Source organism: Pogoniulus pusillus, unplaced genomic scaffold (genome assembly GCF_015220805.1).
Source record: "Pogoniulus pusillus isolate bPogPus1 unplaced genomic scaffold, bPogPus1.pri scaffold_62_arrow_ctg1, whole genome shotgun sequence".
In the NCBI taxonomy this organism is placed as follows: domain Eukaryota; kingdom Metazoa; phylum Chordata; class Aves; order Piciformes; family Lybiidae; genus Pogoniulus; species Pogoniulus pusillus.
Window position 1 is genome coordinate 796,867 of NW_026974712.1, and position 23,355 is coordinate 820,221.

Consider the following 23,355-nt stretch of genomic DNA (forward strand, 5'->3'; position numbering starts at 1 on the left):
GCCATTTTGTCGGCGGACGGGAGGAGGAAGCGGCGGCTCCTGCGCGGAGGCAGCGGCCGAGGCCCGGCCCCGCGGCTCTGCGGTGAGTGAAGCCGCCGCCGCTCTTCCCCGCCTCGCCCTTCCTCGGGGTGGGGAGACTACCCCCAGCACCCCACCGCCGGGTTGGAGAGGGCCGAACACGGGCCCAGCGCGGAGGGGAGGCTCCCGCCGCGCCGTTAGGCCTCTAGGCCGCTCGCCCGCCCCCGCCCTGGCCCTGAAGCCAGGCCCCGGCGGCCGCTCGCTCGCAGCCGCTGCGGGCGGGAGGGGAACGCGGACGGCTAAAAGGCGATGGGAGCCAGGGAGTGGAGCCAGGCCGGGCCGGGAGCGGGGTCTGCGTGTGCCCGCCGCTCCTCGGTGCCCTTGGGAGGGGGGGGAGGCGGTGCCTTCCCGGGCAGCCCTGAGCTACCGACCCGCCCGCCCGCCGCTCCCCGCCGCTTCCCCGCCGCAACAGCCGCTCCGGCTCGCTCTCCGCCGGCCTTCAACCGCTCCTTGGGCCTCTCGCAAGCTCCCCGCAGGGCGAGTTGCTCTCCGGCTCCTCAGCTGCTGGGTTTCGGTGCGGCTCCAAGCGGGAATTGTGCCTCCTTTTCCAGGTCCTTTTCAACTTCCCTAACGAGTTGCTTGGATGTTAACAAAGCTTTTGGAGGGATCTGCTCCGGGAGAGGGGAAACTTTGCAACTGCTCTCCGGCGGTTTTTTTAGGTGGGGGAAGGGGGAAAACCTGGGTGCTGCTGGAAGCCGGAGCCGGCCGGGGAGCAGCTTCTCCTTCCTTCCTTTCTTCCTTCCTTCCTTCCTTCCATCCCCGGGGGCTTTGTGGGTTGAAGAAGCAGAGGATCGAGGTCCCCCTCCTGGATGTTGCGTCGCAAGGCCGCTGGGTTCCTCGTTTGCTGCTGCAGCAGTTTGCCGCTGGCGTGAAAGTGGAAGTTTGTCCTCCTCGCTTCCAAGAGGCAGCTTCGTGCCGCTGAGTAACAGCAGCGAGGGGGGAAATGTTTCGGTGGTGACCAGCTTGGGGCTGCTCTCACCTTTATTCACTGGCGAGGTTTTACCTCTCTTCAGCCCTGCCCTGCTCTTCTGCCTGCCTGCTTTTTCGTTTTCACTCTCCCCAACTTTTCAGTGACCCCCAAACCCTCGAAGCTTTTGTTTTGGGGGCCTTAAAGGCTCCCCCTGCGAACAGGTTTTGTTTTGGGAGGCTTTAAAAGCTCCCCCTGGAAATAGTTTCTGTTCTGAGTGGCTTTAAAAGCTCCCCCAGCAAACAGGTTTTGTTTGGGGGGGGCTTTAAAAGCTCCCCCTGCAAATAGTTTCTGTTCTGAGTGGCTTTAAAGGCTCCCCCTGCAAAAAGGTTTTGTTTTGGGGAGCTTTAAAAGCTCTCCCAGGAAACAGCTTTTGTTTGGGGGGGCTTTAAAGTCTCCCCCTGCAAACAGGTTATGTTTTGGGGGGCTTTAAAAGCTCCCCCTGCAAATAGTTTCTGTTCTGAGTGGCTTTAAAAGCTCCCCCTGCAAACAGGTTTTGTTTTTGGGGGACTTTAAAGTCTCCCCCAGCAAACAGGTTTTGTTTTAGGGGGCTTTAAAGGCTCTCCCTGCAAACAGGTTTTGTTTTGGGGGGGCTTTAAAGGCTCCCCCAGCAAACAGCTTTTGTTTGGGGGGGCTTTAAAAGCTCCCCCTGCAAATAGTTTCTGTTCTGAGTGGCTTTAAAAGCTCCCCCTGCAAACAGGTTTTGTTTTGGGGGGGCTTTAAAGGCTCCCCCTGCAAACAGGTTTTGTTTTGGGGGGGCTTTAAAGGCTCCCCCTGCAAACAGGTTTTGTTTTGGGGGGGCTTTAAAAGCTCCCCCAGCAAACAGGTTTTGTTTTGGGGGGCTTTAAAGGCTCCCCCTGCAAACAGGTTTTGTTTTGGGGGGCTTTAAAGGCTCCCCCAGCAAACAGCTTTTGTCTTGAGGCTCTGTGCAAGCTTCTCCATGCTCCTCAGCAGCAGCATTCCCAGGCAAATCCTCTTCCCAGCACCGTTATGTTCCAGTTTCCTCCCTGTTCTCCAGCAGCCAGGCGCTGGGAACAACCAGAGGCAGGGATGGGTGTCAGAAGCTGAGGAATTAAGTTGTTAATTAACCCGGTAATGAATTTCTGGCTTGATGGGGCAGCAAAGAAGGAACTTTGGGAGGCACCCCTGAGGGTGCTGCTTTGAGGATTGGCTCCTGGGGTTTGTCTCCAGCAGAGTTTTGGGGTGCTTTGGGTGATTTCAGAGCCCCTTTGCTGTTTGCCACAGGTGTGGGTTGAGCTCTTTGTGGTGTGGTCACTTCAGGTGCTGTGCCTGAGCTCTCTTTAAGCTTCCAGGCAGGAAAATGATCCCACAGTGCTTGGAAGAACCCAAATGTTGCTGATTTCTCCCCTTTTAAAGGCTGTTGGATCTTCTCTCCCGAGCTGGTTCAGCTCTGGGCATTGATTTTTGCCCACAGGACTGCTTGCAGAGGTCAGTGTGGATGGAATTCACCTCCCTAGGAGTTGTCACAGGGGTTAAAAGTCCTCTCTGGACTTCCAGGAGGTCCTTTCTGTGCTCCAGGAGAGGAGGCAAAGAGGAAAAATATCTTAGACTTGCCCACACCTGAGCTGCTGCAACCTCCACAGTGGCCCCAGGGGATGGGGAGGGGATGGAAACCACCCCCTTGAGCCTGCTTTTCCCCCAGGGGTTGGGGCTCCTCCTGTCAGAGCAGCAACCCCCCCCCAGTTCCCTGCTGGTTTTAGTCCTCTCCCAGTCCGTTTGTGACTGAAATCGTTGCTCTTGCCAGCAGGGGTGAGGAGGGGACCGGTGGGTGCTGAAATGGCTGCTGGAGGAGCAGACAGGGCTTGGAGATGAACCCAGGCAGGACCTGACCTCCTCTGCTTGCTCCCCTGCTGCTCCTTCCTCTCAACGAAGCGATTTGAGGGGAGGGGGGAGGGTCTCGATGGAGGAGAGGTGCTCGGAACCCCACCCCCACCCCGTGCTGGTTTGGATCCGTTCCTCCAGAGTAAACTTTGAGGCTGGGTCGTTATTATCTGCTGGCAAACAACATCTGGAGCAGGTTCAGGAATGTCCACCAGGAAGATCTTTTACCTTGCACTGAGTCGTCCAGGCAGGAGGAGGCAAAGTGGGATGAAATCAGGAGGATTGGAGCAAATGGGTGAGGGGGAGAGAGGAGGAAAAAGCTCCTCCTGGCTGTGCCTCTTCACTGCTTGGGTGATCAAATGATTCCTCCTGCTTCCTTGGGTCCTTCCCTTCCTGAACGTGGATGGGCCACAGGAACATCTTCTGGATGTCAGCCTCAGTGCCACCTCGGGAGGCTTCCACTGAGCCGAGGGATGCCTGAGGTGGGGGTGGTTGGGTCACCTCCTGGCCGGCAGTTCTGGGCTCTGCGTCTGCACTGGGAGGGTCCTTGGTGTGGAAGGGACTGAAGGGAGGCGTCTGAGGGGGACTGGAAGGGGCTGAGCTGAGGTTCACCTCTGGATTTGGAGGGTTCTTGGTGTGGAAGAGGCTGAAATGAAGTGTCTGAGAGGTCTTGGGGGGGACTGGAAGGGGCTGAACTGAGGTTTACATCTGATTTGGAGGGTTCTTGGTGTGGAAGGGGCTGAAGTGTCTGAGCTGATGTTCACCTCTGGATTTGGAGGGTTCTTGGTGTGGAAAGGGCTGAAATGAAGTGTCTGAGCTGAGGTTCACCTCTGGATTTGGAGGGTTCTTGGTGTGGAAAGGGCTGAAATGAAGTGTCTGAGCTGAGGTTCACCTCTGGATTTGGAGGGTTCTTGGTGTGGAAAGGGCTGAAATGAAGTGTCTGAGAGGTCTTGGGGGGGACTGGAAGGGGCTGAACTGAGGTTCACATCTGGATTTGGAGGGTCCTTGGTGTGGAAAGGGCTGAAATGAAGTGTCTGAGCTGAGGTTTACATCTGGATTTGGAGGGTTCTTGGTGTGGAAGGGACTGAAGGGAGGTGTCTGAGGGGGACTGGAAGGGGCTGAGCTGAGGTTCACATCTGGATTTGGAGGGTTCTTGGTATGGAAAGGGCTGAAGTGTCTGAGCTGAGGTTCACATCTGGATTTGGAGGGTTCTTGGTGTGGAAAGGGTTGAAGTGTCTGAGCTGAGGTTCACATCTGGATTTGGAGGGTTCTTGGTGTGGAAAGGGCTGAAGTGTCTGAGCTGAGGTTCACATCTGGATTTGGAGGGTTCTTGGTGTGGAAAGGGTTGAAGTGTCTGAGCTGAGGTTCACATCTGGATTTGGAGGGTTCTTGGTGTGGAAAGGGCTGAAGTGTCTGAGCTGAGGTTCACATCTGGATTTGGAGGGTTCTTGGTGTGGAAAGGGTTGAAGTGTCTCAGTTCCTGGAGGGGACTGGAAGGGGCTGAGCTGAGGTTTACATCTGGATTTGGAGGATTCAGGTGTGGAAAGGAGGAAACTGAAGTGTCTGGGAGCTCCTGGAGGGACTGGAAGGGGCTGAGCTGGGATTTGCATCTGGATTTGGAGGGTTCTTGGTGTGGAAGGGACTGAAGGGAAGTGTCTGAGCTCTTGGGGGAAGCAGAGGAGCTGAGCTGGGGTTTGCATCTGGATTTGGAGGGTTCTTGGTGTGGAAAGAGCTGAAGTTAAGTGTCTGAGCTCTTGGGGGAAGCAGAGGAGCTGAGCTGAGGTTTGCATCTGGATTTGGAGGGTTCTTGGTGTGGAAGGGGCTGAAGGGAAGTGTCTGAGCTGAGGTTTAGATCTGGATCTGGAGAGTTCATGTGTGGAAGGGGCTGAAGTGTCTGAGCTCTTGGGGGAAGCAGAGGAGCTGAGCTGGGATTTGCATCTGGATTTGGAGGGTTCTTGGTGTGGAAGGGGCTGAAGTTAAGTGTCTGAGCTGAGGTTTAGATCTGGATTTGGAGGGTTCTTGGTGCGGAAAGGAGGAAACCGAAGCGTCTGAGCGCTCCTGGGGGGGAGCAGAGGAGGTCTGGGGGCTGCAGCCCAGGAGCTGGCAGCCCTGGCAGGGCGCAGGGGCTCCGGGAGCAGCTCGGGGGCCGTCGGGGCAGGCTGGGGGCAGCTCTGCCGAGCGGATGCGATGGTGCTGGAGCGGGGGGAGGGGGGCGGTGAGGAGCCGCCTGGCACAGCCTGGGAATCCCAGCGCTGGGATCCCCGGGATCAGCTCCTGCCGATCCGCAGCACCTCCCTGCTGGTGGCGGAGGAGCTGATGCCTTGCCCTGGAGCAAGAAGGGGCAGTGCCGACCCCAGTGCGGTGCTGGATGGAGGCTTTATCCCCACCCCTTCTCCTCCTGGAGCTGCTGCTTCCCAAAACTGGGACATTTTGGGGTCGCTCCTGCTGACCTCCCCCGATTTTTAATCCAGGCAAGCACTCCTCCACCTCTTAACCTCAGAAAGTAGCTGAGGAGGGCTCAGTGTTCCTGAAATATCCACCTGGAGGAGGTGCCAGAAGGGTCAGGTTGGTGGCTCCAGAGGGGCTGTTAAATCCCAGCCTGGAATTCCTGCTCTGGAATGTTTGGGATATTTTGGGAAGGGGTTGCAGAAGCAGCCTTGGATTGCCTTCTGCTTGGACCAGCAGGATGCAGGGTGGCTTTGGGAGTGGTCTGGATTCACTTCTGCTGCCTCAGACACCTCAAAGTTCCCTTGGGATGAGCTGCTTTTCCATAGGGATCTGGCTGCCAGCAAGGGGTTAGGATGTGGGGAGGGCATGGAACACCTCAAACCCAGCCTGAAATTCCCAACTGGAGCCTGACAAAGTCCTCCCCCAGGCTCTTTTTGGGCACATCTCATCCCTTTCCCAAGACTTTTTAAACCTGCTCCTTCTTTTCTCTGGAGAAGAAGGAAAATCCTGGAAGTAGAGGGAGGGAATACCCAGGAACTGTGATCCCAAAACGATTGAGGTCAGAGCATTTGGGGTAGTGTCTGAGGAGCAAAACTCTCTCCCTGGGTTGTTTTTAATCCCTGTTTTCATGGCAAGGGGCAGCTTTGTTCCCATTTTCCCCCTCCCCCTTTTAGGGTGGAATTTTGTCCCTTCCTTAGCTGCTGGTTACTGGGAGCAGGAGGAGAGCTGCTAATTATAACTTCTCCAGCAGCTTAGGACAATCCTGCCCTGCCTGGAGGAGGAGGAGGAGGAGGATGGCCCAGAGCCAGCAAGACACAAAACAGCCTCAAAAACAAAACCCAAACCCAAAAGCCTCAAACCCAGCCCAAAGCAACCCTCAGGGCCAGGGCATAGAGCCTGAAAGCCATTCCCAGCCTGGGAATGGGGCATCCCTCTGGAATCTTGAGGGCTTTCCTCTTGGCTTTGGTCTTCTGAAGGCCAAATTCCTGAGTTAGGGAAGGGAGGAAGCTGGGGGTGGGCACATCTGGTGCCCTCTGTTAGGCTAAGCTCAGCCCCAAAGGTTGAGTTTTGGTTAATTGAGTTCAATCCTAATTAAGCTTTGCAAGCCCTGAGAGCAGCTCAGGACCATCCTGTGAGGAGGACATCGAAGCTCCAAAGTGGTTCAGCTCAGAAGAGCCCAAATTTGTGGTGTCTGGCAAGAAGCAGAAGGGTCTTGGAGCCAGTTTGGGCACCTCAGGGAGCTGCCAGCTGCTGGAGGAGTTTCTGGGATCTGCCCTTGGGATCCATTTGCCTTTTCCTGACTTATTTCCTTGGCTGCCTGCAGGCTCCTGGGGACATCACTGCTGAATTGGCCCCAAAATGGAGAAGTGGCTGAAAAGGAGACTTGGGAGGGGGAGGTTGGGCTGGAGCTGGAGGCATGGAGCATGGCTTGGGGTGGTCAGAGCCATCCCTAGGCAGGGCAGTTGTGACCAGGAGGAGAGGGAGGGAAACATGTTGGGGTTACTGAATTCCCCCCCCTTTCCCTTATGCCAGCCTGGGGAGGTGGGAAGGGACCTCTGGAGCTCTGCCAGCCCAGCAGGGTGCCCACAGAAGGGTGCCCAGGAATGCCCAGGGGGCAGCTGGCATTGGAAGCTCTGCACACAAGGAGACTCCACAACCTCTCTGGGCAGCTGCTCCAGGCCTGGCACCCTCCAAGCCAAGCAGCTGCTGCTGAGGGCACCTCCTGCCTCCCACTTGCTGCCCCTTGGCACAGCTCTGGGCACCACTCAGCAGTGCCCAGCCCCATCCTCATGCCCCCCAACCCCCAGCACAGAGCAGATGCCCTCTGGGGCTGCTCCCCTGCAGGCTGCCCAGCCCCAGCAGCACCCCCAGAGGTGCCCTCAGCATCTCCTCAAGCTCTGCTGGGCTCTCTCCAGCAGCTGCTGGGCTCTGCAGCTGGGCAGCCCCCACCTGGCCCTGGCAGGGGCAGCAGCAGCTGCCTCTGTGCCCTGCTGCCCACACTCTTCCTCATGCCACTCCCCAGCAGAGCCCCTTGGGGACCTCCTTGCCCACCTTGCTGCCTCCTGCCCACCCTGGTGCCCACTCCCAACTCCTTGCCAGCAGCTCTCCCCCTCCATGCCCTGTGCCAGGAGCTTGTTCCTCCGTGCTCAGGGGCAGGACCCTGCCCTTGGCCTGTTGGCACCTCAGGACCTTCCTCTCCCCCAGCTCTGCAGCCTGGCACTGCACTGCCTCCACTCCTGCCAGCCTGCAACCAGCAGCCAACTGCTTCAGCCTCCACAACCTCCTCTCATCCAGGTTGGTCCTGAGGAGGCTGCCCAAGAGTGGCCCCAGAGCTGCCTCCTTGGGGGCACCACAAGCTCCTGCCCAGCTCTGCTGGAAGAACTTTTCCTGCTGCCACTTTGGAGGCAATTTTCACCCCCCCCCAGCTCCTTTTCCCCTGCCCTGGGCTGGGCTGAGGAGGGGGCAGAGGCAGCAGCCCCCAGAGTTGGTGACATCATTTTGGCATGAGTGAGACCTTCTTGACCACCTTGCTGCCCCCTGCCCACCCTGGTGCCCTCCCCCCCAACCTTGCTGCCCCCTGCCCACCCTGGTGCCCTCCCCCCCAACCTTGCTGCCCCCTGCCCACCTTGGTGCCCTCCCCCCCAACCTTGCTGCCCCCTGCCCACCCTGGTGCCCTCCCCCCCAACCTTGCTGCCCCCTGCCCACCTTGGTGCCCTCCCCCCCAACCTTGCTGCCTCCTGCCCACCTTGGTGCCCCCCAGGTTCTCTGGGGAGCTGTTCCCAGCAGCTCAGCTCCTTCCCTGCCTGGGGTCAGGATTCCTTTGCTGGGGGCTCAGCTCTGTGCCTTCTGGGGGCGTTGGTGAAGCAAACCCCAGCTCCAGCCTGGCCTCCTTTTGCCTCCTGAAGCCTCCAGCTGAGCTTTGTGGGGCTAAGAAAGCTTAACCCCAATTCAACCCCAGCTCTCCAGGTCAAGGTTTTGCCTTCCCGAGGTGAGGAGCAAGGGAATAATGTTCCCAAATCCCTGCCTAATTAAGCAATTAGCTCTTTAAATGAACCCTGGGAGCTTCAGCAATTAAAGAGCAGCTTCATTTAATTATTGTCTGCTGACACTTTGGCTCTCCCAGCCCGGAGAGAGGGAGGCAAAACAACCTCAGAACACAGGAATCATCTCCTAGCTGCTAATGAAACAGAGGTGGGAAAGCTTCTGGGAGCTGTTTTGGGATTGATTTCACCTCCAGGGTGGGGTAAAAGATCCTCCCCGGGTGTGAAGGGAATGAATTGTTGGCTGCAGAGGAGCAGTGTGAGGGCTGCTGCTGGGCTCTGGCCCTCTCAGCAGCAGAGAGCTGAGTCCTGCTCCTCAGGATGAGTGCTGGCAGCTGGCAGGGGGGAAGCGTTTTGGGGTGAAGGTTTGGGCTTTGGGGGTGCTCTTTGAGCTTGGTTTTGATGCTGGGAGTGAAAAGATCCCCTTTGGCTTCAGGGCTGGGGGTGAGGTGTGGTGGTTTAGGACCAGGTTTGTGGTTTCCTACAGAGGCTCAGCCCACAGCTGCTGCCTTTATTCCTAGCTCAGGACGTGGGCAAAGCTGGGAGGAGTTTGGCAGGCCCCTGGTGGGTCAAGTTTTGGGTTAAAAAGGAGTGGAAATGGTGCAGAGGAGGTCCAGAGTGAACCTTTGCTGGAGTCACCCCTGCAGCTCGCTTCAGTTTCTGGGACTAAACCTCAACCAAGCCCTAAAAGTCCTTGATTTGGGGTGAAATTTGCCTGATGCCACCCCAGGAAGGCTGCCCCGTGGTGAAGCCACACCTGGTGGCTGGGATGGTTGCTCCTCAGGCTGGGCTGAGAGGTGGAAAATGAGCTGCCAAAGGGTGGTTCCTGGTTTCAGGAATCTCCCTCTTGCTCCCTTGGGAGTTGCTTTGGTTCTGTAGCCTTCACTGAGGTGTGGGGGTGGGCGAGGGGCAGGTGGCACCGTGCCTGGCTTGGGTGGGTGACCAAGGGAGGGGTCTGGGGACAGAAAGTTGGAGTTCACCTTGGTTTGGGATCCTGCAACAGGACAAAGGAGATAAGGATGAGGAAGGAGATAAGGATGAAGACAGAACATGGCTGGGGGTGATGTGTGGGGAAGGTCCTCAGCTGGAGGCTGCAGCTCAGCTTTTGAAGGCTTCTTCTTTTCCATACACAGAGCCCCCACACCTCCCCTCCCCCTCCCATCCTAACATGGTGGGAAGGGACCTCTGGAGCTCTGCCAGGCCAGCAGGGTGCCCACAGCAGGGTGCCCAGGGGGCAGCTGGCATTGGAAGCTCTGCACACAAGGAGACTCCACAACCTCTCTGGGCAGCTGCTCCAGGCCTGGCACCCTCCAAGCCAAGCAGCTGCTGCTCAGGGCACCTCCTGCCTCCCACTTGCTGCCCCTTGGCACAGCTCTGGGCACCACTCAGCAGTGCCCAGCCCCATCCTCATGCCCCCCAACCCCCAGCACAGAGCAGATGCCCTCTGGGGCTGCTCTCCTGCAGGCTCCACATCCCCAGCAGCATCCAGAGGTGCCCTCAGCATCTCCTCAAGCTCTGCTGGGCTCTGCAGCTGGGCAGCCCCCACCTGGCTCCACTTCTCCACCAGTACCTCCCAAAGCTCTTTTGCTCCCTCAATGTTCTTCCAGATTAGCCCAAGGCTGCCCCAGAAATGACCTTCAGTGGCCTCAAAGCCCAAGAGGTTGCTCCTCAGCTCTGATCCCTGTCTCCAGAAGGTTTCCCTCCCTCTCTTCCACATCCAGGGATAATCCCAGGGGCACAGCTCCTGTCCCACACTCCCCTGCTGGGCTGGGCTCTCACCTCTCTTGTGCTTGGCTCAGGTGGAGAGGTTGGAGTCAGCTCTCATCCCATGGGAAGGGCTCAGCATGGAGATGTTTGCCCTGGGCCTCCCCACACAGAATTCCCTTTCCTGACTTTCTTTTTCCCTGCCCCATCTCTGTGTCCCTCCTCCCTTGACCTTTCTCTTGCATTTCCAACCCCAGAGTGAAGAATTTGGCAGGGGAGGGGTTGATATTTTGGGGTGAGCCCAAAACTGAGCCACTTGGGTTGAAGTTTTCAACCTTTGGGCTGCAGAACTCCTTTTTTTGACCCTGGGTTCTTTTCCCAATGCCACCTGGAGACTGCTTGGCCAGAGCCAGGTCCTGCAGCTCCTCAGAAGGTTCCTCCTCATCAGCTGTCTCCCTTTTCTGTGCTCAGCTGATGGAAGTGAGGAATAACCTCTCCAAAACCACATTCCCTAGGCCAGGAAGTTTCTTCCTGGCTGGAACTTTGGAGCTCCAGAATGGCTTTGCCCTTCCCATCTCCCTGGGGCAGATTCCTCTTTTACTCCACACCTTTCATCACTGAAACACCTGGAAAAGGTCCTAAAGAGACCTCCCCACCCCCCAAAAAATAACCCCAAAACCCTCTTGGAAGTTCCTGGTGGTGGTTCCTGGTGCAGCTCAGGGAATCTCCTGGCCAAGAGCAGCCCAGTTTGGGAATGCTGTGCCAGGCTGGTTTATCCTGTTCTGCCAAGGCTCTGCCAGGGCTCTGCTCCTCCATTGGGTGCTTGTGATGCAACCTTCAGCCCCTTCCACCTCCAAACCACTCCTGGAGCAAGGCCACCAATCTCCCAGTGGCTCCTTGGAGCAGCTTCCACCTCCCCTTCTGCTGCTTTCTGGGAGAAGCTGGAAATTCAGGACTGCTTTGGAGGTTGCTCTGATCCCTGTTGGGAATTGAGGTGGTTTGGAAGCAGCCTGAGTGGAGGAACAACCAATTAAGTCCTGCTTTGGAGGTGCCCAAAGCCTCTCCTGAACCCAGAAGTGCTCCTTCAGGCTTCACTCAGGCTCTTGGCTCAGCAGCAGGAATTTTTGGGTCTCTCCTGCTGTGTGGAGGGAGCTGCAGGGTGGTCAGGAAGGAGATTTGTGCTCAAAGCAGAGAGGTTTTGGAAGGTGAAACTGAGAAATCCAAGGTGGAGAGTCCCAAGCATGGCTGTGGAGAGGCAGCTTAGAGCTCCAGAGGAGGTTTGCTCAGCTCCTCTGCACTCAAAGGGCCTGAATGACTCCAGCTGGCACCGAGAAGGTGCCCACCTGGCACTTAGAGACAGTCAGGAGAGGTCCCTTTAAATCCCTCCCCAACTCTGGGGGCTGCTGCCTCTGCCCCCTCCTCAGCCCAGGGCAGGGGAAGGAGCTGGGGGGAGTGAAAATTGCCTCCAGAGTGGCAGCAGGAAAAGTTCTTCCAGCAGAGGTGGGCAGGAGCTTGTGGTGCCCCCCAGGAGGCAGCTCTGGGGCCACTCTTGGGCAGCCTCCTCAGGACCAACCTGGATGAGAGGAGGTTGTGGAGGCTGAAGCAGTTGGCTGCTGGTTGCAGGCTGGCAGGAGTGGAGGCAGTGCAGTGCCAGGCTGCAGAGCTGGGGGAGAGGAAGGTCCTGAGGTGCCAGCAGGCCGAGGGCAGGGTCCTGCCCCTGGGCACGAAGGAACAAGCTCCTGGCACAGGGCATGGAGGGGGAGAGCTGCTGGCAAGGAGTTGGGAGTGGGCACCAGGGTGGGCAGGAGGCAGCAAGGTGGGCAAGGAGGTCCCCAAGGGGCTCTGCTGGGGAGTGGCATGAGGAAGAGTGTGGGCAGCAGGGCACAGAGGCAGCTGCTGCTGCTGGCCCTCTGCTGTGCCCCTGCCAGGGCCAGGTGGGGGCTGCCCAGCTGCAGAGCCCAGCAGCTGCTGGAGAGAGCCCAGCAGAGCTTGAGGAGATGCTGAGGGCACCTCTGGGGGTGCTGCTGGGGCTGGGCAGCCTGCAGGGGAGCAGCCCCAGAGGGCATCTGCTCTGTGCTGGGGGTTGGGGGGGCATGAGGATGGGGCTGGGCACTGCTGAGTGGTGCCCAGAGCTGTGCCAAGGGGCAGCAAGTGGGTGGCAGGAGGTGCCCTGAGCAGCAGCTGCTTGGTTTGGAGGGTGCCAGGCCTGGAGCAGCTGCCCAGAGAGGTTGTGGAGTCTCCTTGTGTGCAGAGCTTCCAATGCCAGCTGCCCCCTGGGCACTCCTGGGCACCCTTCTCTGGGCACCCTGCTGGCCTGGCAGAGCTCCAGAGGTCCCTTCCCAGGTGCCCAGGCTGGCATTTGGAGGGGCTCTGTGCCCTCCTGGCAGTGAGGTCTCTGCTGCTGGGTGTTTGCCCCTGCCCAGGGCTGCTCCTCTCTCACCTCTCCAAGCGCAGGGAAGTCTCTTCCCAGGGTCCAGAGTTCAGCAGCCGTGGGGGGAGGCCTGGTTGGATGCAGCTCCTTGCTCCAGAGGTCACCTGGCAGGAATTGTGGTTGGGATTTTGGGATCTGGGGGAGGATTTCCAGGACCTGCTGTGTTTGACCCTCTGCTGCTTGCTCTGCTTCAGGGAGCCTGAGAGTCCTCTGGGGAAGGGACTTGAACATCAGCCCCAGGGTTTGGCCTTCACTGGCAGCTCAAAATCCAAGCAGCCCCCTCAGCATTCCTGGATTCCAGAGCAATTCCCAACTCCAGGCTTCTCCCAGAGCCCTGCAGGATCCTTTCCTGGGCTGTAATTAGAGCTCATTAGGTCTGCTCCAGGGGAAAGAGTGAAGGGGAAAGTGTGGAGCTGCTCTGTGCAGGGTGGCTGAAGCTCTGGGGGGGTTATCTTCTGCTTGGCAATCCCAGAGCCCCTCCAAATGCCAGCCTGGGGAGGTGGGAAGGGACCTCTGTAGCTCTGCCAGGCCAGCAGGGTGCCCACAGAAAGGTGCCCAGGAGTGCCCAGGGGGCAGCTGGCATTGGAAGCTCTGCACACAAGGAGACTCCACAACCTCTCTGGGCAGCTGCTCCAGGCCTGGCACCCTCCAAGCCAAGCAGCTGCTGCTCAGGGCACCTCCTGCCTCCCACTTGCTGCCCCTTGGCACAGCTCTGGGCACCATTCAGCAGTGCCCAGCCCCATCCTCATGCCCCCCAACCTCCAGCACAGAGCAGATGCCCTCTGGGGCTGCTCCCCTGCAGGCTGCCCAGCCCCAGCAGCACCCCCAGAGGTGCCCTCAGCATCTCCTCAAGCTCTGCTGGGCTCTCTCCAGCAGCTGCTGGGCTCTGCAGCTGGGCAGCCCCCACCTGGCCCTGGCAGGGGCACAGCAGAGGGCCAGCAGCAGCAGCTGCCTCTGTGCCCTGCTGCCCACACTCTTCCTCATGCCACTCCCCAGCAGAGCCCCTTGGGGACCTCCTTGCCCACCTTGCTGCCTCCTGCCCACCCTGGTGCCCACTCCCAGCTCCTTGCCAGCAGCTCTCCCCCTCCATGCCCTGTGCCAGGAGCTTGTTCCTCTGTGCCCAGGGGGCAGGACCCTGCCCTTGGCCTGTTGGCACCTTAGGACCTTCCTCTCCCCCAGCTCTGCAGCCTGGGCAGATCTCAGCCCCCAGGGAGGGCTCCAGTGGCTCTGGGGCAGTTTTGGGGCAGTTTTGGGGCAGTTCTGGGGCATTGTTGCTGTTTCAGAGCGTTGGGGCTGGGTGAGGGTCAGTGAAAGAGCTCTTGGCTTGGCACAAACTGGTTTGAACTGGTCCTGGAATGTCTTTAGGCCTTTGATGTGGTCTGCTGTGGGCCCAGCAGCTCCACTCCCAACCCCCCTGCTGCTTTTCCTCTGATTTGGGGTTTGTTTTTCTCCTGTCTGAAGACTTTTAACCAAATTCTCTGCTCTTCCCCCATTTCTGAGCCATGTTTTGTTGTCTCTCAGCTTCTGTTATCAGCTCCTCTGGGGCTGACCTTGCCTTGTCCTCTGCTACCTCAGCTTCCAGAGCTGCCTGAGCAGTGGTGGGCAGGAGAGGGAGGTGAATTCTGCAGCCTGGGGGGGGTGGAAGGGCAGGTTTGGACCCAGAGCTGGGGGGGTTTGAGGGCTGGGTCAGAATCCTGATGGTCAACTCTGATGTTCTTAGGAGGAAATTGGCCTTTGGATGCTCATCCTCAGCCTGGGCATGCAGAGAACATCACAGAGTCCTGGAGCAGGTTGGGTTGGAAGGGAGCTCAAAGGGCATCCAGTGCCAACCCCCTGCCATGGGCATGGGCACCTCCTGCTAGCCCAGCTTGCTCCAGGCCCCACCCAGCCTGGCTTTGAACACCTCCAGGCTTGGAGCCTCCACAGCTCCTCTGGGCAACCTGTGCCAGGGCCTCAGCACCCCTGATGGGGCAGAACTTCCTCCTCAGGTCTCCTCTCGACCCAGCTTGAAGCCATCACTCCCTGTGCCATCACCACAGCCCCTGGGGCAAAGTCCCTCTGCAGCTCTCCTGGTGCCCACTCACACACTGCAGCTCCCTCTGTGCCCTGCTGCCCACACTCTTCCTCCTGCCCCCAGGCAGAGCCCATTTGAGCTTAGATCTCCTGGGTTCCATCCTTGGGCAGGGCTGATCCCAGCAGTCCTGGCTCAGGCCTGCCCTTGGCTCTGGATCCCTCTGTTGGCAGCTGAGGGCTTTGGGTGAATCTGGCAGCAGAATTTGCCATGCTCCTTTCTCTGGCCACAGCCCGACCTGGGCTTGGGCATCCTGCACCAGTGGAGGTCCACTTGGGTCCCTCCTGGGCAGTGAGGAGGTTCCTGGCACCTTGTGCCACCAGGCTGTGTGCCAGGAGCAGCTCCTGGCTGGGCTCCAGGCTCTGCCTTGTCTGTGGAGCAGGGACAGGCTGAGGGCTCAAGGGTCACTCCTGAGCCTCTTCTCGTCCTGCTGCCACCCTCGGGGCAGAGGCAGAGCCAAGGGGGTGGACTTTGGCTGGCAGGCAGCAGGGAGCAGAAGGGCTGCAGCTGGGTAGGCTGGGCAGGGGAGGCCAATGCCAACCTGCTGAAGGTCAGCAAGGGCAAGGTTCCTGCCCGAGGGTTGGCACAGCTCCCGCTGTGGGTGCAGGCTGGGGCCAAAGGGCTGGAGAAGGAGCCCCCTGGAGAGGGCCTTGGGGGTGCTGTTGGGGGAGAAGCTGCCCAGGAGGCACCAAGGGGAGCTGCCAGCCCAGCCCCAAGCAGCATCTGCTGGGCAGCAGGTGGGCAGAGGAGGTTCTGTGGCCCTGTGCTGCTGGCAGCCCAGCTGCAGTGGCAGGGCCAGCTCCGGGGTGCTGAGCAGAGCAGGGAGAGGGAGCTGGAGGGGCAGGGCCAGGGGAGGCCCTGGAGCTGCTGCAAGAGCTGGCAGCTGGGAGGCCAAGGCTGGGAGAGTTTGAGGTTGTTGAGGCTGCAGGAGAGCTTCTGGTGGCCTTTGCAGAGCTGGGAGAGGCTGAGGAGAGAGCTGGAGCCAGGCTGTGGAGCAGGAGCTGTAGGGCAAGGGGCAGGGCTTGGCAGGTGGCAGAGGTGAGGCTGGGTGGGGGCAGAGCAGAAATGGTTGCTGGGGCAGGTGGTGGGAGCCTGGCCCAGGTTGCCCAGAGAGGCTGGAGCTGGCCCAGGCCTGGGCCCCTGCCAGGTGAGCTCTGCTGGAGTCTGAGCCACTTCTGTGCCTGGGGCTGGTGTGGTGGTGAGCTGCCAGTGCTGGCTCCGTGGCTGCTCCTGCTGCTGCTCCAAGTGTCCTCCCAGCAGAGGCATTGGATGGTTCCCAGGTGTCCCTGCTGCCTGCCCTGGGAAGGTCTCCACCACCCAAACCCTTTCCATGTTCCCACCCAGGAGAAGTTTGAAGGCTCCAATTAAGAAGGAAAGGTTGGGACCTGCCCAAGGCTCCTCAGGGGACTGAGTGCATTTGGAGCTGAGGTCCCCACAGGGCTCTGACTCCTAGAAGATGAAGCTTGTGGCTGAGGGAGCCTACAGCAGAAGGTCTGAACATCCACATGGAGCTGTGCAGAGCTCCAGCAGAGCTCCAGAGCTCATCCTGGTTCCCAGATGATCCTTTCCAGAAGCAGTTGGTGGCTGCTGGGCTGTGGTGGTGCTTCCTGGGGCCCACACAAAGCTTCAGTGCTCCTGATCTCAACTTGAGCTGCTCCTTCCTATGGCCACCAATGTCCCTGGTCCCCTCTGAGTGCCTTTCCCCACCTTGTTTGCTGGAAAATGCAGGTCTTGAGACCACTTGAAAGGTGCTTTGGTACCATCCTAGGAGGAGATCTTGGTGGTAGAGCATCTCTTGGGGGTTCATGGTGGCTCAGGGGGAGGAAAACCATGGGCAGAGAGACTCTGGTCACTGCTGTGACCTCCTCCTGGTGCTGGGTGAGCACAGCCTGTGTGCAGTTGAGCTTCTTCAGGTGAAATGAAGGAGCCTGGGGCAGGAGCAGCTCCTGGACCTGGCTGGTTTGGGCAGGCACAGGGTCAGGTGGCCTCATGGTAGGGTCGAGCTGGCCCATGGAGGTGAGGTGTGGGGGTCTTGGTGGTGACCTCCTTCACTGAGAGTCTCTCCCCATGCTGGGGGAGAGCTCAAGGGCTGGGCTGGTGAGGATGGGGCTGGGATCTTCTCAGTGCTCACCAAAGGAGAGGCCAAAGGGCACCAACAGGCAGCCAGGAGGTTCCACCAGGAGAACCTTCATGGCTTGGAGGGTGCCAGGCCTGGAGCAGCTGCCCAGAGAGGTTGTGGAGTCTCCTTGTGTGCAGAGCTTCCAGTGCCAGCTGCCTGCTGGGCACTCCTGGGCACCCTGCTGTGGGCACCCTGCTGGCCTGGCAGAGCTCCAGAGGTCCCTTCCCAGGTGCCCAGGCTGGCATTTGGGGTGCCCTGAAGCTGTGCTCTTCTTGGTGGGTGCTGCTGGGGCTGGGCAGCCTGCAAGAGAGGAACAGGCTCCTGGCACAGGGCATGGAGGGGGAGAGCTGCTGGCAAGGAGCTGGGAGTGGGCACCAGGGTGGGCAGGAGGCAGCAAGGTGGGCAAGGAGGTCCCCAAGGGGCTCTGCTGGGTAGGGGGGCATGAGGAAGAGTGTGGGCAGCAGGGCACAGGGGGAGCTGCTCCTGCCCCTCTCTGCTCTGTGCCCCTGTGCCAGGGCCAGCTGGGGGCTGCCCAGCTGCAGTGCCCAGGAGCTGCTGGAGAGAGCCCAGCAGAGCTTGAGGAGATGCTGAGGGCACCTCTGGGGCTGGCAGCCTGCAGGGGAGCAGCCCCAGAGGGCATCTGCTCTGTGCTGGGGGTTGGGGGGTTGGGCACTGCTGAGTGGTGCCCAGAGCTGTGCCAAGGGGCAGCAAGTGGGAGGCAGGAGGTGCCCTGAGCAGCAGCTGCTTGGCTTGGAGGGTGCCAGGCCTGGAGCAGCTGCCCAGAGAGGTTGTGGAGTCTCCTTGTGTGCAGAGCTTCCAATGCCAGCTGCCCCCTGGGCACCCTCCATGGGACTGGATCATCTCCAGAGGTTCCTTCCCACCCTGCTGGGACCTGTGTGGGGTTGGAACATCCCAGGGGTGGTTGTAGCTCATTCAGTGAGGCCATGGAGATGTGGAGCTGAGGGACCTGGCAGTGCTGGGGGAGTGGTAATGGTGGTGGCTCAAGGCTCTTGCGGGGTCTTCTCCAACCCAAAGCATTCAAATGACCTCAGGCTGTGTCAGAAGGTCCAGGTGGGCAGCAGCAACAGCTGAGGATGTCACTAGGAGCTTAGATCTCCTGGGTTCCATCCCTGGAGCTGCTCTGGTGTCCACCTGCCTCCAGGCTGGGCTTAGATCTCCTGGGTTCCATCCCTGGAGCTGCTCTGGTGTCCACCTCCCTCCAGGCTGGGCTTAGACCTCCTGGGTTCCATCCCTGAAGCTGCTCTGGTGTCCACCTCCCTCCAGGCTGGGCTTAGATCTCCTGGGTTCCATCCCTGGAGCTGCTCTGGTGTCCACCTCCCTCCAGACTGGGCTTAGACCTCCTGGGTTCCATCCCTGGAGCTGCTCTGGTGTCCACCTCCCTCCTGGCTCAGGAGCCAGGACCAGAAGAATCTGAGTTACAGCCTGAGGGTGACTGCTGGGTGGTGGCAAGGCCCTGAGTGACCTCTTTGATGTTCTGGAGTAGGTCCTGCTGAGAGCAGGACACCTCCAGCCATGGATTCCAGCCCTGCTGTTCCTCACCCCAGGGCAGCTGAGTCTTGCTTGGAGCTCAGCTTGCTAGGGCTGGGCCTAAAGTTAGTCAGAGGTGGTTGAGCTGCTCCTTGGAGCTCCTGGGCTGCTCTGGGTGATGGAGCAACCATCTGCTGTGCCCTCTGGAATGGGAGAATTGAGGAGTTGATGGGGTTGGGGAAGACTTTGAAGCTCATCAGGTCCAACCAGCTGCCTCCAGCCCAGCAGTGCCCCAGGACACCACCAAGCCATGGCCCTGGGCACCACCAAGCCATGGCCCTGGGCACCACAGCTGCAGGCCCTGCAGAGCCTCTCCAGCCATGGGCACTGCACCACTGCCCCTGGGCAGCCTGGGCCAGGCCTCACCAAGCCCTTCAGGGAGGACATTTCTGCTCCTGGCCAACCTCAGCCTGCCCTGGGGGCACCTTCAGGCTGCTTCCTCTGCTGCCAGCCCTCAGCAGCACAGGGCTCAGCCCCAGCTGGCTGCAGCCTCCTGCCAGGGAGCTGCAGAGCCCCACAAGGGCTCCCCTCAGCCTCCTCTGCTGCAGCCTCAACCCCCACACCTCCCTCAGCTGCTCCTCACAACTGCTCCAGACCCTTCCCTTCCCCTTCTCCTCCTCCTCCTCCTCTTCCTCCTCCAGACCCTTCCTTTCCTCCTCCAGACCCTTCCCCTCCTTCCTTTGCCCTTCTCTGGCCACTCTCCTGCTCCTCAATGCCCTTCTTGACCTGAGGGTCCCAGCCCTAACCCCAGCACTCCAGAGGTGCCCTCCCCAGTGCCCCCACTCCAGGAGGACCATCCCTGCCCTGGTCCATCTGGCCCCACACCATCTCTAGGATCTCATCCCCACCTCTGCAGAGGCCATTGAAGGCTTTAACAGTTCCAGGAGTTTCTTGGCTCTCAGATAGAGCCCTGCAGGCTCTGGAGCTGTGGTGGGCATGTCAGGGGCAAGGTCACCAAGGCCATGGTGGTGCTGAAGGTCTTCTTGGAGACAGCTCTGTGGTAGAAGCCTGAATCTGGTGGGTTTGAGGTAGTGTCTGTGAGGAGCCAGGGGCTGAGTGGTCGCTGTCCTGGGGCTGGGGGTAGCTTTGAGACCTCTCAAGAGCTGCTCAGCTGCACTTGGAGATGCTCTTGGAAGCTCCTTCCCACCCAGCAAGGGCTCTGTGGGCTGGCAGGGTGTGTTTGGAGTCCCCTGCAGGTCCTCTGAGGAGAAGTTAAGGGATGGGAGCTGTGCTTGGGGGAGCCCTCAGAGGTGTTTTGGGTGGAGGCAACTCCAAACCATGGCTGCTGGTGCTGGGAACCATCCTCTTGGATCCCTCCAGCTCTGCATCTGCTGCACTTCTGAGTTCCTGCCTCAGCCCCAACCTTGGCTACAAATGAAACCAGAACCTGGAGAGGGAAAAAAGGTGAAGGAGAGAGAAGTTGGTGCTGGTGTGGGGAGGGATTGAGCTCCTCCTCTCCTTCCCTTGCAGATCTTTCTCTGTGTAGTCGTGACGAAGATGAAGGTCAGAGAGGGCTGAGCTGGTGAGGAGGAGCCCAACAGCTCGAAGGGGACAGCTCAAGGTTTCAGGTAATTCTCTGCACTTTGACTCCTCTGCTCCTTTTGGGGCTGGGATGTCCACCCTGGGAGGTCACCACAGGGGTGGTGATGTTGAGTGGGACATCAGGAGTTGATTCCATCCAGGATGGGCCACGATGGTCACCGTGGAGTGGAGTCAAATGAGGAGGCTGAGGGGAGCCCTTGTGGGGCTCTGCAGCTCCCTGGCAGGAGGCTGCAGCCAGCTGGGGCTGAGCCCTGTGCTGCTGAGGGCTGGCAGCAGAGGAAGCAGCCTGAAGGTGCCCCCAGGGCAGGCTGAGGTTGGCCAGGAGCAGAAATGTCCTCCCTGAAGGGCTTGGTGAGGCCTGGCCCAGGCTGCCCAGGGGCAGTGGTGCTGTGCCCATGGCTGGAGGTGCTCCCAAGCCCTGCAGCTGTGCTGCTGAGGGCCCTGGGCTGGGGCTGCCCTGGGGCACTGCTGGGCTAAGGGTTGGACTTGATGAGCTTCAAAGTCTTCTCCAGCCCAACTAACTCCATCATTTGCTGCTTCATGCCCACATCTCTGCAGTTCAATGATGAAGCAGAAGTGGGGAGGAGAAGAATCTGGGGGGGGGGGGGCAGCCACACTCTGGGCTCAAGGTTGGACACTTGTGAGTGGAAATGAATTGAACAGTGGTGGCATCAAAGTCCCTCCTGTGCTGGAGGATGCAGAAACCCAAAGCTCAAAGCTGAACGACCTCAGGGATGGCTCTGAGGGAACTTCCAGCCTGCTCTAGCCCAGCTGGAGCCTCCCAAGCTCCCATCTCCTGGGGGGGAATTTCCCCTTGCAGGCAGGAGACATCCAAACATCTCAAGGTCCTGGGTGACGTCCAGGGCTCGGCCTTGGGCTCTGGGCTGCTGTTTGGGGGTGGTGTGGGCCGAGGTGGTGCTTGATTAGAGGAGGTCCAAGACCAAACAGCTCTGGGGGTGGGGAGGGGAAGGAGAGCAAAGGGGATGGGGAGAAAGAAAACAGCAGTTTGGAGCAGGAGTCTGATCCGTGGAGGGGAAGGGTGGGGGAAGAGCAGGAGCGGTTCCTGCGCTGCCACCGGCGCTGGTTTGGGTGGGGAAGGAGCTCAGAGCTCATCCAGCTCAAGGCCCTGAAGTGGCCAAGGTCACCTCCAAGCACAGAAAGGTTGCTCAGAGTCCAGCAGAGATGATCTGGGATGGGCCTGGGTCAGCTTCAGCCTCCCTGGGCAACCTGGGCCAGGCTCTCGCTGCCTTCCCCAGGAGCCATTTCTGCTCTGCCCCCATCCAGCCTCACCTCTGCCCCTCAGCTCCTGCTCCAGAGCCTGGCTCCAGCTTCCTCCTCAGCCTCTGCTGCAGAGGCCTCCAGAAGGGCTCCTGCAGCCTCCTGCAGGCTGCACACCCCCAACGCCCCCAGCCTTGGCCTCCTGGCAGAGGGCAGATCCTGTGGATCTTCTTGGCCTGGATCCCAGTGAGTGGATCTTCTTGATCCCAGTCCCAACAGCTGGGGCTTCTTGGTCCTGATCCCAGTGAGTGGATCTTCTTGGCCTGGATCCCAGTGAGTGGATCTTCATGATCCTCATCCTAGCAGGTGGATCTTCTTGATCCCAGTTCCAACAGCTGGGGGGGGCTTCTTGGTCCTGATCCCAGTGAGTGGATCTTCTTGACCTGGATCCCAGTGAGTGGATCTTCTTGATCCTGATTCCAGCATGTGGCTCCTCTTGGCCCTGATCCCAGTGGGTGGATCTCCTTGATGCCAATCCCAGCCTGTGGCCCCTCTCACCCCTGATCCCAGTGGGTGGATCTCTTTGCTCCCACTCCCAGCCTGTGACCCCTCTCACCCCTGATCCCAGTGGGTGGATCTCCTTGCTCCCAATCCCAGCCTGTGACCCCTCTCACCCCTGATCCCAGTGGGTGGATCTCCTTGATGCTAATCCCAGCATGTGGCCCCTCTCACCCCTGATCCCAGTGGGTGGATCTCCTTGCTCCCACTCCCAGCATGTGGCCCCTCTCACCCCTGATCCCAGTGGGTGGATCTCCTTGCTCCCACTCCCAGCCTGTGACCCCTCTCACCCCTGATCCCAGTGGGTGGATCTCCTTGCTCCCGATCCCAGCCTGTGACCCCTCTCACCCCTGATCCCAGTGGGTGGATCTCCTTGCTCCCACTCCCAGCTGTGGCCCCTCTCACCCCTGATCCCAGTGGGTGGATCTCCTTGCTCCCAATCCCAGCCTGTGACCCCTCTCACCCCTGATCCCAGTGGGTGGATCTCCTTGATGCTAATCCCAGCATGTGGCCCCTCTCACCCCTGATCCCAGTGGGTGGATCTCCTTGCTCCCACTCCCAGCATGTGGCCCCTCTCACCCCTGATCCCAGTGGGTGGATCTCCTTGCTCCCACTCCCAGCCTGTGACCCCTCTCACCCCTGATCCCAGTGGGTGGATCTCCTTGCTCCCACTCCCAGCATGTGACCCCTCTCACCCCTGATCCCAGTGGGTGGATCTCCTTGCTCCCACTCCCAGCTGTGGCCCCTCTCACCCCTGATCCCAGTGGGTGGATCTCCTTGCTCCCAATCCCAGCCTGTGACCCCTCTCACCCCTGATCCCAGTGGGTGGATCTCCTTGATGCTAATCCCAGCATGTGGCCCCTCTCACCCCTGATCCCAGTGGGTGGATCTCCTTGCTCCCACTCCCAGCCTGTGACCCCTCTCACCCCTGATCCCAGTGGGTGGATCTCCTTGCTCCCACTCCCAGCATGTGACCCCTCTCACCCCTGATCCCAGTGGGTGGATCTCCTTGCTCCCACTCCCAGCTGTGGCCCCTCTCACCCCTGATCCCAGTGGGTGGATCTCCTTGCTCCCAATCCCAGCCTGTGACCCCTCTCACCCCTGATCCCAGTGGGTGGATCTCCTTGATGCTAATCCCAGCATGTGGCCCCTCTCACCCCTGATCCCAGTGGGTGGATCTCCTTGCTCCCACTCCCAGCATGTGGCCCCTCTCACCCCTGATCCCAGTGGGTGGATCTCCTTGCTCCCACTCCCAGCCTGTGACCCCTCTTGGCCCTGATCCCAGTGGGTGGATCTCCTTGCTCCCGATCCCAGCCTGTGACCCCTCTCACCCCTGATCCCAGTGGGTGGATCTCCTTGCTCCCAATCCCAGCTGTGACTCCTCTCACCCCTGATCCCAGTGGGTGGATCTCCTTGATGCTAATCCCAGCATGTGGCCCCTCTCACCCCTGATCCCAGTGGGTGGATCTCCTTGCTCCCACTCCCAGCCTGTGACCCCTCTCACCCCTGATCCCAGTGGGTGGATCTCCTTGCTCCCACTCCCAGCATGTGACCCCTCTTGGCCCTGATCCCAGTGGGTGGATCTTCTTGCTCCCACTCCCAGCCTGTGACCCCTCTCACCCCTGATCCCAGTGGGTGGATCTCCTTGATGCTAATCCCAGTCTGTGACCCCTCTCACCCCTGATCCCCGTGGGTGGATCTCCTTGCTCCCACTCCCAGCATGTGACCCCTCTCACCCCTGATCCCAGTGGGTGGATCTCCTTGCTCCCACTCCCAGCTGTGGCCCCT

General features: G+C 59.8%; 1 protein-coding gene across 2 annotated transcripts in view; it reads left to right on the forward strand.

The window, feature by feature from the left end:
* Positions 1 to 23,355, forward strand: part of BRD4 (bromodomain containing 4) — a 67,694-nt gene continuing 44,339 nt past the window's right edge. For both annotated transcript variants that reach the window (XM_064141660.1, XM_064141661.1), the window contains exons 1-2: positions 1 to 82; positions 19,720 to 19,817. The gene's annotated coding sequence lies outside the window, so the exon portion shown is untranslated. The remainder of the gene's footprint in view (positions 83 to 19,719; positions 19,818 to 23,355) is intronic.